Source organism: Atractosteus spatula, unplaced genomic scaffold (assembly GCF_055471065.1).
Source record: "Atractosteus spatula isolate fAtrSpa1 unplaced genomic scaffold, fAtrSpa1.hap1 Scaffold_29, whole genome shotgun sequence".
In the NCBI taxonomy this organism is placed as follows: domain Eukaryota; kingdom Metazoa; phylum Chordata; class Actinopteri; order Semionotiformes; family Lepisosteidae; genus Atractosteus; species Atractosteus spatula.
This window is the reverse complement of record NW_028296856.1, coordinates 191,795-208,147: the sequence shown is the minus strand read 5'-3', so window position 1 is coordinate 208,147 and position 16,353 is coordinate 191,795. Positions and strand designations below refer to the sequence as shown.

Here is a 16,353-nt window from a genome sequence, read left to right as displayed (position 1 = left end):
TGCCCTGGAAGGGAAAATCCTAGGAAAATATGAAGAGAGATTCAGGCAAGATGTCCTGACAATGTCTGCTGCCGTCAAACCAAACCTCCATTATCAGAGCTCCCATTGTGTAGCCTGTTGTCTTCACTGTTTTAATTTTGGGATTTGGTATAATTTCTTATAATATCCTCCGTGAAACTTCACTAACTCAGTACCAACTCCTGTACCAGAGAGAGAGAACAAAGACAGTGAATCATCATCATCATACCTCCACAGTGCCAGACAGGAGATGCAACTTAGGGGTGGAACTGTGGTATTTCTAAAGCCAAAAGAGAAGGGGGGGGTCACCACAATGTTGATAGAGCCAATAGAGAGAGAGAGAGATACACCCCACTGTTAATAGAGCCAATAGAGAGAGGGGAAGTCTCCCCACTGTTAATAGAGCCAATAGAGAGAGGGGGAGTAACCCCACGTTGCCATCGATGACCAAGAGTCTCACCGCTCACTCTGTGATGCCCCCTAGTGTTGATCTGTAAGCGGTCTGTCTTTCAGCCACCCACTTGAAATAGAGTCCCAGCCCAGCTCCTGTCTCTCTCCGCTTGGATCTGGGAGATTTCCAGGTTGAGTGGGGTGACGCAGGTATCTTGGAAAGCTGAGGGGGTCAGGAGAATCGCCCCAGCCCCTGTACCGCCCTGATACCACAGTGTGAGCTGGACAAGGGGGAGGGGTTTCAGGGACTCACCAATCCCACATATGCTGCCTCCGATCCAAACTTGGCCAGGACCTCATCGTACAACTCCAGGCAGTCCAGCTGGATGGAAGACATCGCATTCTGATCCCAGGTCTGTATCCAGCTCTCCTCAACCTAGAGCAGCCCCTCCAGTTCGACCCGCAGGCCCTCCCTGAGCCACCACAGGGCAGCCAGGGTCTTACCTACACTCTAACCTACAGTTACACTATAACTAACACTTACACAAATACTGCTAATATTACAACAGTAACACTGCAATTAAGGCTTATAGTTTCATTATTACTTACAATAACACAAACTTAGTAGTACACTAATAATACCAATAATAACAGTAATGCTATCAAAAGAACTAACATGACAATGAGTGTTAATATTCTGACACTAACACTATGATTATCACTAATATTAACATGAATACTAGCATTAAAACTAAAATTAAAAGTAGCTCTATCATCACTTATTCTCACATGAATACTAGTATTCAGTAGTGCTATCATCATTAATACTCACATAGACACACAGACACTACACATACAGACACACACCCACACACATCACACACTCACAAACACCCACACACTCACACATATCCACACACTCACAGACACCACATACGCTAATAGTGATAAAAACACAGCACTCACAGATTTCTGTTCATTGGTCTGGACTCTAGAAAGTTCTAAAGTGCTCTAGAAATTCGCAAGCGACTCTGGACCTCAACACCTGTTGATGGGTCACTTCTGTCAGACACAGCATTGGAGCCCAAGCCCACCTACACACACATTTACACACACACTGACAGATATACACCCACAAACTCACACATATTATGACACACTGACAGAGACACAACCACACACTCACACACATTCACACACTGACAACCACACACTCACACACATTCATACAGACACTACACACACTCACAGATACACACTCACAGACACACATTCACAGACACACACATAGACACAACACACACTCACAAGCACCACACACATTTATACACACAATCAGACACTCACACACATACTCGCACACATTCACAGATACACACAATAGACACTACTAATACTTACAGACACACACCCACACACTGATATACACCACATACTTGCAGACACACACCCACACACTAACAGACACACACGTACACAATGACAGACATATCACACTGACAGACACACATTCACACACTGACAAACACCACACACTCACAAACACCACAAACTCACAGACACACTCTACATACACTCATAACCACAAATACACTATAACTAACACTAACACAAATACCACTAATATTACAACACTAACACTATCACTACGACTAACACTATCAATATCCCTAACAGTGATACAAACTACTACTACACTACTAATACTAATAATAACAGTAATGTTATCACTAAAACTAACATGACCACTAGTGTAAATAATCTAACAGTAAATCTATAATTTGCACTAATATTAACATGAATACTAGCATTAAAACTAAAATTAAAAGACTTACACTATCATTATGACTAACACTGACACAAACTACTTATAATAACAGTAATGCTATCACTAAAACTAACACTACTGCTACTGTTAATACTGTAACAGTAACACTATAATTAAATTTAATATTAACATTAATATGACCATTAAAACTAAAACTATCAGTAGTGCTATCATCATTCTCACATGAATACTAGCATTAATATTAAAACTACCAGTTGTACTCTCACTAATATTAACATAAATACACTAGCATTAGTATTAGTTGCTGTCTGTGACATCACACCACTCTTTATGACCTAGCCAGGCACAGTGACGTGCCGCGTGTCGCCATGGTTACCATACTTATGATTTGTAAACAAATGGAAAATGCATTTAAACTGTTACTTACACAAATTTATTAACTTTGAATATATTTTTCTAGCTCTCAGATACAATTCCTAAATAATAATTTGAATAAATAATTCTTTAATTTCGGATTGAACATTATTAACACAAAATGCACTATGTTAATTAATCGATATTGACTCTATTCTAGATTTTAAAATGGGTCAAGAACGGGAAAAGAATCAGTGCTCACTAATCAGTGAATTTAATCGATTTTTCTACTGTTCTTTAGTTGAATTAATTGCTTGTTGATAGATAAGTGATCAATAACTCTCCTCCGTGCGCTCTTCGCTTCTTCCGCGGTCTCGCTCTCTGATCCCGGCGCTATGGCTGGTGTCTGTGACGTCACAGCGCTCTTTCTGACAGAGCAGAGCGCGTCTCGGCTGGAGGAGACTCCTGTCCGGAGCCTGGGGGGCTTTTCTTATAGATATAACATCTCCCCCCAAAAAAACACAGGCTGTTAAGAGAAGCGATTCATAACAGCAGGAGGAGAAGAATGACATACTGAGGAATGAAATTCATTAAACAGAAAAAAAATGTTTACTTCACAGACTAATGCGTTATAAAGCATACTCCTGTGGAGCAGAAGAGAAAGAGCACAGGTCTCTATAATAAGCGCTTTTAAGCGTTTTACACGAATCTCCACAGAATAGAAGCCAGGAGGATCAGACTCCTGATCCTGGAGGTTGAAGAGCATCTCTTGGTTTTATTTCCACTCGAGCTCTCAGTTCCTCAGCTTGATTATTTAACTAGCTGTATAACTGTTATCAGACTCTCTTTAACTTTATATTTATAAGACTCCCCATGAGAGACGTGTGGGAGATGCTGAATTCCAGGGCTGGTGTGGAATCACACACAGACAGGTCTTCTGTGTGATCTGAGTCCCACTGCTCAGAGCTACAGACTGGTCAACTAGTCACTATTGTAGACACGACCATCAGTCTGCTGCTGATGATAATCATATTATACTCATAAGAGTGGCAATACTGCTGTTCATTAAATAAGTAAAAATAATAATAAGAGATAATCACATATTGCTCAATTGTCAGTCAAACACTTCTGACAGATGCTTGGAGGCTGACTTACAGTAAAAATAATGAATCACTACAGTAATACTGAAGGGCTGGAGGTCCTGGAAAGGGTTAATAGAAGCTTATTGCTTCTGACCTGGAACAGAGCCCACAGCTGCCAGATCAGTGACCCCTGAGCCCAGTTCACAGAGAGGGGAACCAGCCACAGCCTCACAGTACAGCCTGGCTTCCTGTGCTGGAGGAGCTCAGAAGAGCACAAACCACAGACTCACTGCAGAGTCTGACCTGCAGCTCCAGTGAAGCTCTGTCTAATATCACCGCTTTTAGGCTGTGTAAACAAGGAAAGATTTTTAAAAGAAATCATCATATCATTGCTTTTTCAGACTGACTCTTGCACTTATGCTCCTGCTGCTGCAGTTATTATGGTGAGGCTGTAACACAGGAGCTCTGCTATATTGAACAGGAAAGTTTAAATACAGCATAACTACTAATACTACTACAGCTATTACTACAACTACTCCTGCCACTGATACTACTGCTACCTACTATTACTATTTATACCTACTACTAATATTTTACTGCTCCTCCTACTGCTACTGCTACTACTACCGATAAGAATAAGGAGGATGAGCTGAGCTGTGTCCTCACTCTGTTCAGACTGGGGGTGTATCAGTGTATAAGTATTAGTTCAGCTCCACTGTGCTGTTAGAGAGTCTCAGTCTCTTCCTCACAGTCAGCTCCACTCAGAGAGACTGGGGCCACAGCTGAAGGGGCTGGAACATCTGTGTGGACTGGAGCTGCACAGGGACAGACTCAGAGTCTGAGGGACTCAACTGGAAGAGCTGCTGTCCACCAGGCTCAGTACAGAGGGGACAGTCACTGCTGGGCTTTTCTTTCTTTTTCATTTAAATTATTTGGCTCTGTTCACATCCACAGGACACCCAGTTCTTATTCAGTCCACCTTGTTTCTGTATTCCTGGGCTGACCTGAGTGACCTCACTGCCACAGTGGAAGAAACAGTGATGTGGCTCTGATATATATGGAGAAGACTGAAAGGGCCCTGTCTGATTTGTTTTATTTGTTATTGGTTTTATTTCCACCCGGCACTCAGTTCCACAGCTGGACTGATGATTTATTTAACTGTGTTACTCTTACCAGACTCATAATCATGGCTCTGGAGCCTTCTTTGGGTGTAATACAGAATAAACCTTTACTTGTTTCTTTTCATGTTAACTGAGACCTGATCTCCAGAAAATCGTCAGTTGCTTTCAGTAGCTAAATACACAGGCCACACTGCTCCAGCTGAGGCTCAAACTCACAACCTCAGCATGACTCTGCGGTACACTGCTGTATAATGGAGGACAGGCTGAGGGAGAGCAATGTGAGAGACATGTGGAATGGCATGAGGAAGATCTCCGGATACAAGTTGTCCGGCGGCCAACAGAGTGAGGGAGGCCTGGAGAGGGCCAATGAGCTGAATCTTTTCTTCAACAGATTCGATACAGGGTCCACTGTCCATTCACTTCACAGGCCTTCACCCCAGACACCCTCTTCATGTCCTCAGTCACCCCATCATGTGATCCCTCCTACTCCTACTCCATCTTCCCCTGCCCTCCTCGGCCTATCCATCACAGCTGACCAGGTCAGAAGGGAGTTGAGGAGACTCCATGCAGGGAAGGCAGCGGGTCCTGACGGTGTCAGCTCCAGGGTGCTAAAGATCTGTGCGGACCAACTGGGTTCAGTGCTGCAGTACATCTTCAACCTCAGCCTGAGATTAGAAAAGGTTCCGATGCTCTGGAAGACATCTTGCCTGGTGCCAGTACCCAAAAGGGGCACCCTAAAGTCTTGAATGACTACAGACCAGTGGCACTTACATCACACCTAATGAAAACTCTGGAAAGGCTTGTACTGGACCACCTCAGAACCCTGGTGAGTACAGCACTGGACCCCCTGCAGTTCGCCTATCGGTCACACCTGGGAGTGGAGGATGCAGTCATCTATCTGCTACACAGAGCTAACTCTCACCTGGAGAAGACGGGGAGCATTGTGAGAGTTATGTTCTTTGACTTCTTCAGTGCCTTTAACACCATCCATCCACCTTTACTGAGAGATAAGCTAAGGGCGGCGCAGGTGGACACTCCCCTGCTGTCCTGGATTATAGACTATCTGACCTGCAGGCCACAGTATGTACGGCTACAGAGCTGTGTGTCCGAACAGATTGTTAGCAGTACTGGGGCTCCACAGGGGACTGTCCTTGCTCCATTCCTGTTCACCTTTTACACCTCTGACTTCAGGTACAACTCTGAGACATGTCATCTGCAGAAGTTTTCGGATGACTCTGCAATTGTGGGGTGTATTAGAGAGGGGAGGGAGGAGGAATATAGGAGCTTGATTACCAATTTTGTGGAGTGGTGTCATCTTAACCATCTCCAGATTAACACCAGCAAGACCAAAGAAATGATTTTTGACTTTCGAAGGAATAAGTCTCCACTGAACCCTGTTTCCATCCAGGGTGAGGACATAGAGGGCGTACATTCCTACAAGTACTTAGGGATACACCTGGATGATAAGCTGGAGTGGTCTGGTAACACTGATGCCCTGTACAAGAAAGGTCAGAACCAACTCTATTTTCTTAGGAGACTCAGGTCCTTTGGTGTGTGTGGAACACTGCTACACATTTTTTATGAATCAGTGGTGGCGGCGGCCATCTTCTACGCTGTGGTGTGCTGGGGCAGCAGCATCATGACAAAAGATGCAAATAGGCTCAATAAACTCATCAAGAAGGCTGGCACTGTGCTGGGGATGAGCCTTGACCCCCTGGAGGTGGTGGCTGAGAGGAGAATGCTGAACAAGCGCACAGCCATCATGAACAACACCTCTCATCCGCTTCATGGGACTGTTACTGGGCAGCGGAGCACATTTAGCAATAGACTGCTCCAGCTACGGTGTTCAAGGGAACGTTTACGCAGGTCTTTCCTCCCGGCGGCTGTCAGGGTGTATAACGCTGCCCTAGGCTAGGACTGTTAGCCCTTCATTTGCTCCTCTATGGACAGCATGTTTACTCCATTGTACTTTTTGGACAATCAGTCTGTATAAACCTATGCACATTTTGCACATATTTTATTGTTTTTACAGCGACTATGATCAGCACATTTTGCACACACCTATGTATTTATTTATTTTTATTTATTTTGTTTGTCTTTTGTTTTATAACTATTCTGATGTCTGTTTTGCTTGTCTTGGGCTGGACTGCTGTAACACATCAATTTCCCTATGGGATTAATAAAGTATTATCTATCTATCTAGTCAAAGTCCTGACCTGAATCCGATTGAGATGTTGTGGCATGACCTTAAAAAAGGGGTTAAGGCTCGAAAACCCTCCAATGGTGCTGAATTACAACAATTCTGCAAAGATGAGTGGGCCAAAATTCCTCCACAGTGCTGTAAAAGACTCATTGCCAGTTATCACAAACGCTTGATTGCAGTTGTTGCTGCTAAGGGTGGCCCAACCAGTTATTAGGTTTAGGGGGCAATCACTTTTTCACACAGGGCCATGTACGTTTGGATTTTTGTTTTCCCTTAATAATAAAAACCTTCGTTTAAAAACTGCATTTTGTGTTTACTTGTGTTATCTTTGTCTAATATTTCAATTTGTTTGATGATCTGAAACATTTCAGTGTGACAAACATGCAAAAAAATAAGAAATCAGGAAGGGGGCAAATACGTTTTCACACCACTGTATTTATTACAGTTTCCTATTTTGTGAATATTTGTATTTGTTTGTGAAATTAAAATAAAGTTCTTAAAAATAAAAAAAATAAATAAATGGAAGGTTTTCTGAAGTCAGAAAGCCAATTTATTTGGTGGAAAAACAGATTGGTGAAGCTCCTCCTCTTCCTTACCTTAGAAGGAGAATTACAAGGTCATCTCCAGAGCTACAATCTGACAGTTGCAGTCACAATCCAGTGTATTTGTTTACATTTTTTGTTTCTGGAGTAGCTGTCATATTAATTATGCTAATATGTAACCTAACTCCAGCATGAATAACTAGAAGAGGAGATCAGCTCCATTCCAGACCACGGGAGACTTGTGATTGGCTGGGCCAGGTCTCTCATTTGCATATTGGATTTGGAAATATAACACTAAACCCTCTTCTTACATGGATTTAATGTACACCCAAGAGTCACCTACTGTGTATTGCCACTTCAATTTTTTATGAGTAGTTGGGATTACCGGTTGACAGGTTTTATTTGTTGAATTTTAAATCGTCTTGTATTATCACCCTGACTGCCTGTACTCAAAGTTTGGTAAGGTACATGTGTTTTCATTTCCTTTACCAAGTGGAAATTTTGTCTTTTAGTATTTGTCTCGAAGGCTTTCTGAAGTCAGGAAGCCCATTTTTGGTGAAAAAAGATATTGCACTTTGATATCATGATAAAGCTGTATTCCATACAATCTAGTAGTTATGGTTCCTGGTATTTGACTGTGATTCCCTGGGTTCAACCTTAGGTGTGGGAACATGTCTTTTTCGCCTTCTCGTTTTCAATTGATCAGCACAGTATAGAAAATAGACCCATAAAGCAACGTCAGCAATGAAAAATGTGAGAAAAGTGATCACTTGTTTTAGCTTGCTTTCAAAAAGAAACCCTTTGATGTGTTAAGAGAATGTGATAACCACTACACTGCGCAAGGTGGGAATGAGTGACTTGCAGAGAGTGTTGAACTTTGAGAAAAGGACTTTTCTAAGGAATATATTTCCACTTTCTGAAGAGGAGATTTTCTCCATTTCTGTAGTCTGACTTCCTCTATGCTAGAGAGCTATAGAATGTGGAGTCACCTATCCAGTTCTGGGAACAGTGTAGGTAACAGGTTTGTTACTGCCTGATGAGCACAGTAAATTAATACAGCAGAATAAAGACACTGTGAGTATTTGAAGAGAATTAACAATCTTTTACGTCTTGACACGTTCAATGCTGCTGTCATTTCTGTAATATTGTGATTATCACGTTCATCACACATGCGCAAGATCCCCTGTTTGAAATCGGGCAGAAACAGGTGTCTTTTATCCTCTCACATTTTGCACTTCTGCCACACTCTACCACTCCTCTTCATGCATTCATGCTGGAACTTTAGGAGGCTACTGTAGACAGCAGAGGTTGGATCATACACGGAGGTTGAAATAGCTCATCTGAGAAAGCCTTAGACTGACGCTCTAAAGGTCCCTGGTTCAATCTGGGGTTTTGGCATTTTATTTCATTGCACCATTTGTTCCTCTCTACCATGCCCTGTATCCAAAGTCACACTTCCCTTTCTCAGCCCGAATCCCAAACTAGAGTCTTTGTGTCCTTGAGTCCCTCTTTTACCGACGCTGATGAAGTACAGAAATAACTTAACATGTTTTGCACTCCTTATGGTGTTTTATGGTGGGACCTGTATTTCTCTTAGTGACAGCCCATTTGTTTTCAATATATTTCTGGTGCACTTATTACATCAGTCTCCCCTGGTGGCCTGTTTTCATATCCCACTTCTGACAATGACTTTTCTTATGTCACTTTGATGGGAGTACAATTGGAAAAAAAAAACTAAAATGTGTGTAGTTGTTTCCATATCAAACCCGTCTTCCATTTTATACAGTATTTCACAGGTGTAACGAACAGTTCTTTCCGGACCCTATGCGGACGACACAGTCCGACGGAGTGGGGGGAACACTAGGGAAACGTCATGCAGGAATACGGGGCTGAAGACAGGGGGGCGTGTCCAAGGTGTGCTGGTGCACGGGGGAGGTGTGGCCGAGGCGAACAATCCAAAAGAGAAGTCCTTAGAGAGTATCCAAAACAGAAAGGTAAGTCCAAAACCAGGAGATCCATCAAAACAAGTTAAAAACCACGAAGGCCGGGTCGGAACCGGCGGACGGGGAACAGGAACGGGAACCGAGGTTAAAACCTTAACGGGACCAGGCGCCTCCTGGTCCCGGACTCGCACGATATGGAAATCAGATGCAGAGCCCGGATGAGCGTCAGCGCCTGGCTTTTAAGGTGGGCTGGGAATAGGGAACAGGTGCAGAGAATAAAGTCTAGTGAAAGGGCTGGAGCACCCTTAAGGAGGGGGAACTATAATCGTGACAGTACGCCCCTCCTTTTCAGGGCGGCTCCGAAGCCCTAAGAAAAAAAAAAGGGGAGGAAAAAAAAAAAAACTGATGGAATCCAGGCTGCCAGGGTGCCGTCCGCGGGGTCCAGGTGTTGGCTCTGCATTCTGTAACGAACAGTTCTTTCCGGACCCTATGCGGACGACACAGTCCGACGGAGTGGGGGAACACTAGGGAAACGTCATGCAGGAATACGGGGCTGAAGACAGGGGGGCGTGTCCAAGGTGCGCTGGTGCACGGGGAAGGTGTGGCCGAGGCGAACAATCCGAGAGAGTAGTCCTTAGGGATAATCCAAAACGCAAGGGTAAGTCCAAAACCAGGAGATCCATCAGAACAAGATAAAAACCATGAAGGCCGGGTCGGAACCGGCGGACGGGGAACAGGAACGGGAACAGAGGTTAAAACCTTAACGGGACCAGGCGCTTCCTGGTCCCGGACTCGCATGATATGGAAATCAGATGCAGAGCCCGGATGAGCGTCAGCGCCTGGCTTTTAAGGTGGGCTGGGAATGGGAAACAGGTGCAGAGAATAAAGTCTTAGTGAAAGGGCTGGAGCACCCTTAAGGAGGGGGGACTATAATCGTGACAACAGGAGTGAATCAATTCCTTGTTTAATTTTGCAAATGACCCTGTTGTCAAAAAAACAAAATTCCCATGTAGCCAAGGGGTTGCTGAAAAGCAGCTTCACTTTGATGTTTTGTGTTGTTATAACAAATTCATCTCATTTAAAAAAAATGATTTCTGTAGGAAGAAAGGTGTCTCACACTACAGTTTAAATTGTAAACAGATTGTAGAAAAAGCTCCTTAGCTCCCTGTCAGGAATCAAACCCCACTCTCCTGTATGATAGGGAGGGATTCTCACCATGGTTAAATTGCAACCGTAATATCAACAACATTAATAAATGCATATATAATTGAAATTGAAAACATATCTAACACAGCATCTTTTCTGGTTATATACCACAATGCATTGCTGACTCCCAATTCCACATCAAGAGGCTGAGCACAATGGAAGAGTTCTGTACACACAAGCGAGTCCTTGACAATATGGACAATCAAAACCTACTTGTATGATATTATATTCTCTCTGTGGTGTGGAAAATATCCACTACTAGTATTCCAGTTTACAGATAGGTCATTATATGACAGCTTACATCTGATTAATAGGATCCATCTCTGGCATACTTTCTTATTTTTAGTTTATAATGTATAATCTTGCTGATCTTTTAATGCCAAAATAAAGTGTTTTACAAAAAGCTCCATGTTCTAAAAAGTTACTACAACTTTCGAACTTTGAAATATGGTCACTTTGTATTCTAGGACTGAGCAAAGACTGCAGAAAAGTGCAGTTAATGTTTGAAAATGTGTAATGGGTATGTCTGATTGGTTGATTAGTGAAGATCTAGTAGCAGTTGATGATTAGCCATATGTTGATTACAATATTGTATATAATGTACTATAATTTGAACTAGATATTTTTCAGGTGTGAATGATTGTATATTTACAGAATAAATTTCTAAACCAAATCATTGGCTTGATTTACTTGTTTCTGTGCCTATAAAACTTTTAAAACTAAAACTAAAACTAAAACTAAAATCTTTGATGTATAATAGATCTCTATCCATATGTGTATAATAGTCCCCTACAGTTAATTGTATAATAGAACTATATATTGTATAATAGAACTCCAACCATATATGTATAATAGTCTGCTTAATTGATCTGTACATAAGAACTCCAACCATTTATGTATAATGAACATATAATCATAGATGTATAATTGACGTATAACAACATACGTATATTAGAATTTCATTCTAGACAAATTACGGACCACGTTTATAATTCTAAGGTATGCATTTAATAGACTTATATTCTACATCTTTTGCCCACTGGGGAGACACTTCAACAGGTAACACCCCGTGTGAAACATCATGAGCATCTGTAAAATCTCTCTACCTGCCCGTTCTTCACAGAGACGTGACGAGGGTCTAAAGGGACTTTTTTGAGCCGTAGAAACATTTTATTATTCCGTACTTTCCTGTGCAGTCAGGCCAGTTCCACTTCTTCTGAGCCCGACAACGGAGGTCGTTTTGAAAACACGAGAGTAAAGGTACACTGCACGTCTGCAGAACATCACGTCCGAGTTTAAGGACAGTAACATCAGAGATTGGAAGCTATGGAGTTTCAGGTCTGTTTTTTTATTATAGGTTCAAGAACGTCTGAATACATTTGCAAGAAGTATTTCAGAATCCCAGTCAAATCCAGTACGAATGCATCTTTTGGAATACATCTTCCTGTAAAAATAAAATGACTTCAAGGGCGCTATAAGCACAGGTTTGAAAGCCTGCTCCACAGAAGAACTATATCCAGAGGTGCCAAAGTCGAGATTTCACCACGTGAGAGAAAGCATCTCAGAAAATGAAGTTGCAGTCGCTTCCACGTGTCATAACACCACTAGGTCAGACCACAAGAGCTGAAGAGCCGCTATCGAGAGTAACGCGGCCGAGCGCTCTAAGGAGCTGGATTAAAGCTCCAGTCTCTTCGGGGGCATCTGTTGGAATCACACCGCTGCCGCGTATCTCCTTGTTAAGAATCCCTTTTTTGTTGTTGTTGCTGCCTCCAGGCGATGTAAAAAAGATTCAGAAACAAATAATTTGAACAACATAAGTCGCCTGCTTGCTTGAAGGCGCGGCGGCTAAGTGGTAAAGTGTCGGTTTCGTAAACTGAAAATCGTGGGTTCAAACCCCACCTATTTCATTTGTCACCACTTTCCTTGAGTTTCAGTGTCTTTAAAAAACACGCAAAGTAGGAGTCTCTATAGTAAAAGAATGTAACTGTCGCCAGTGATGAGTGTTCTTGCATATCCTGCCTTGTTCTTTAGTCGACAAAGCCTGTCTCTCTTCACACCCATCTTCCGAATGATCGTCTCAGCATTGGGAAGGAACGGGCATTTGGTACAGCCCCCCCACTCCATGGTCTGATCACAAACAGATCGGGTGAGCTGTCAGTCTAGGTTGGAAGTAACGTCCGAAAGCACTAAAAATCTGATTAGGAACGAGAAGACCGTGTTTTTTTAAAACGAGTAAACGATAAAATTATATAAGTAGTGGGACAAAACATTGTCTGCCTGCAAGACTATGTCATGCTAAACGCCACAAATTGTGTTCGTCCAGTCGTGTCAATCATCCTAAAGTTACGGAAAATCGGATGCAACTGGTGCATTCGGTGTACATTTCTTCAGGATAGTCGCGTGGTTTAGAACAGCAGATTCATAGATTCGTGTCTTTTAAGCTTTGTGTTCCGCTCTCCAGATAGAGGCGAGGGTTCAAATCCCACTCCCGACAATCAGGCGTTTTACCCTGTCTTTACACTGTTTCAGTCTTGTGCTCGCTGACAATCACAATACGAGGAAAACGGAGAAACTGCTTAGCAACAACATAATAGACAGAAAAAAGCTTCGTGAACACGTGAATGTGATTAGCAGCAGTAACGTATGCATTCAAATGTTGAAGTCCGAATTATAAAAACAGCAGAAGAAAGGTGCAATTTGTGAGAATTCTTGGGTTTTTATGCTGCTTGGACTTCTTTCAAGCCTACGAAGTGACCCCCGTTTCATTTTCATTTTCAAACTTCAGAACCGAATAACAAAATGGCAAATACCGTTTCCACGATGTATTCAGCGACGCGAATGAAATATTTTAGTGCTGGCTCAAATGCGAGGAATTTCAGAAAAACCTGGAAAAGCAATGCTTGCAATAAATGACATAAATTTAAAGCGTGTAGTCAGCATGAACAGAACAACGCAATGCTCTGTAAAAACGATCTGAAGCCGCAATTACTCTTTTATCCGGGCAGTTCATTCTGAAACGATGTTTCTGCAGAATAAATGAAATGCCGAACTCCAAACATGTTGTTGCCATTATTGTTACTCCTGTTGCTGTAGTTTTAAACTTAATCAGTGGGTATGTAATGTTGTATAGGGGCTGGACTACTTTGTTCCGTCCAAATTCCATTATGTGAATTTATGCTTTTTTAATATAAGTATTTACAATACAACGCGTGCTCAAAAACCGTTACTTGGTAGCTTAAGAAGCGGCAGTGTTTTGACAAAGTGTGGTATTCGAACAGTAAATGCTGAAGTGTTTAATACTTGCTTGTGAGCGAATCTCCCTCGATTTAGACAAACTCTTGTTAGGCCGATGATTTCAGATCAAAATCTGAATCAAGTGGAAAGAAAGCTGAATTACGCAAAGGTCACAAGGCACTGGGTATCACTGTTACGCCATCGGGTCATGCTAGGAGTATTGGAGGGATCAAATTGACACAGAGGGACCCAACGTGGGGGCTGAACCCACAGTTCTGAGATTAAGAGATTCAGGCTCTATCGACTGCGCCTATATAACTCTTGTGCTACAGCAGTAATGTTTCTGGGTGTGGATGAACATGACATAATAGGCTGACAGCAGGAACACGTGGCCCACACGCAGTGACAGTATCGCTATCACATTTGTCTGCAGTATATTGTTTTGGGAGCAGCAACAACTTTCCTGCAGAGATGGGAGTGCCTTTAATACAGCTCTTTCAATCGGACAGAGTAATAGGAACCGACCTAAAGTTTCGGCTGTGGATCCATCTGCACATGGGGGAAGAGACAGTATAAAAGCGACGAAGAAACAGAAAGAATTGTGCTCGCTGCAAAGTAGGAAAGAAAGAGGTGTTAGGACACGTAAAACAGCTTGGCGATAATTTGCAGCGACAGTTTTATGTTATTTAGTACACAGATTTCTCTTCATGTTCCTTAAGATGTGTAATTTGTATGTTGGTTGTATGAAAACAGTTTATTCTAAAGTCCTGTCAATTAACAGTGGAGAGCTACCTGGTGCACGTCTTCAAGAAGACTCTCTTTAAGGCGATTACAAGTTTCTCGAACAAATCTGCGTCATATTTTTAAAATAGTTTAGCTAATGAGCAACGAGAGTATAAATGAATTCTCCCACCCTCCATTCGAAGATAAAACTCCATGTGCGAGTCGAAGTTTCCTTGAAGCTACAGATGTTCGTCATTATTGGACATCCCCGGTGATATTGACTAAGGAGCTCAATTCTTACGTGCTGTAGTTCAACGTGCGCAAAACACTCATATCCCCTGCAAATATCGGCAAGGTCAACGATATTCTCAACAATTTGTGCCATTGCAATTCGTGCAATTCGTGCCATACTTTTTCGCAATGTATTCTGACAAAGCCAAGATCAGAGGGTCATATTTGGAAAATGGTGCATTAAAATGTCTTGTACTTCAGGATTTTGATAGTCTATTACATTGTCTCTCACACCTCGGTGTCAGAATTGTGAGACGTTTTTATAATCAGGGGGGAGGGCCGTAGCAATAAGCAGAAAGCACAATCACCTTTTTCCCAGTGCAAGTCCATGTTATGGTGAGTTTTTAAAATTGGTTTGCGATTTTCTAAAATATACTCCATACAAAAATATAATTTGGACAGTCGCTATTTATTTGGATATTCCCTTTCACTGAGGATGTCTACAGTATTCCAGCCAAATTAGTACTGATCGAAGAGAGCCATCTACAGGCGAAAGGCGACATAACATCACAGCAGCAGCACTTAAGGTGGAACGATAAACGCGAATAAGAAGCCAACTTCAGCCTCGTAGCAGGCCCTGAGAGGCACGCTCAAAATAATCATCTTTCCCAGTACTTCAGAGTCATATTTAGATCGCTTTAATGCAATTTTATTTGATTGATGGGAGATGTGAAGCCATCGAGCCTGTACTGCGATTCACATTGAAATTGAAGCCGTTTCTCATGCTTTCTCTCAGTGTCGGGGCTGCAATTGCGTGTAAAGGAGGCGACATGAAAATGAAACGTGTAATCACCTTACAGAGGGTCTTCACGACGGGGTGCGTCAGCTAGTTCTCCATTATTGTCAATTTACTGGACTTCTGAAGAAACCTATCGACATAGAAAATACAAACTGCACAGCTTAAGGCACATGAAGAGAAATCCGTGTGCTGATTGACTCAAAAATGTCGCTACAAATAATCCGCCGGGTTGATTTTCTTGTCCGACCACCTCCCTCCGCCCCCCTTTGCTGTTAGCACAATTCTTTCAGTTTCTTTTCTTGTATTTTCCTTGCTATTTTACTGTTCCTTTTCCTCATCTGGAGATGGATCCACAACCGAAACCGTTTTCACCCTGTGTTTCTGCAGCGTCAGTCTGTATGAGGAGCACAACTTGCTCAGCTCCAGTGGCGCAATCGGTCAGCGCGCGGTACTTACACAGCAGTGCACAGCGGAGTCATGCCGAGGTTGTGAGTTCAAGCCTCATCTGGAGCAGTGTCTTCAGCTACTGAAAGCAACTGTCGAGTTTAGATACTCTTAGGTATTTGATGGAGGTAAATTAACATCAAACGAACAAGTAAAGGTTTATTTCTAGTCACAATCAAAGAAGGCTCCACAGCTGAAACATTGTGTTTCCTTCTCTTTTCAGCATGGAATAAACCTATACTTTTACCTTTGCAGCCCACACATGCTTATGCAG

At 42.4% G+C, this 16,353-nt stretch overlaps 2 non-coding genes across 2 annotated transcripts; both read left to right on the top strand.

Annotated features, from left to right (window-relative positions):
* Window positions 1–7,995: 7,995 nt before the first annotated feature.
* LOC148807598 (U7 small nuclear RNA) lies at window positions 7,996–8,049 on the top strand. Its single transcript, XR_016088867.1, has one exon. It is a non-coding gene; the product is annotated as a U7 small nuclear RNA (small nuclear RNA).
* Window positions 8,050–16,054: 8,005 nt separating this feature from the next.
* trnav-uac (transfer RNA valine (anticodon UAC)) lies at window positions 16,055–16,148 on the top strand. The gene is made up of 2 exons: window positions 16,055–16,092; window positions 16,113–16,148. It is a non-coding gene; the product is annotated as a tRNA-Val (tRNA).
* The last annotated feature ends 205 nt before the right edge of the window (window positions 16,149–16,353 follow it).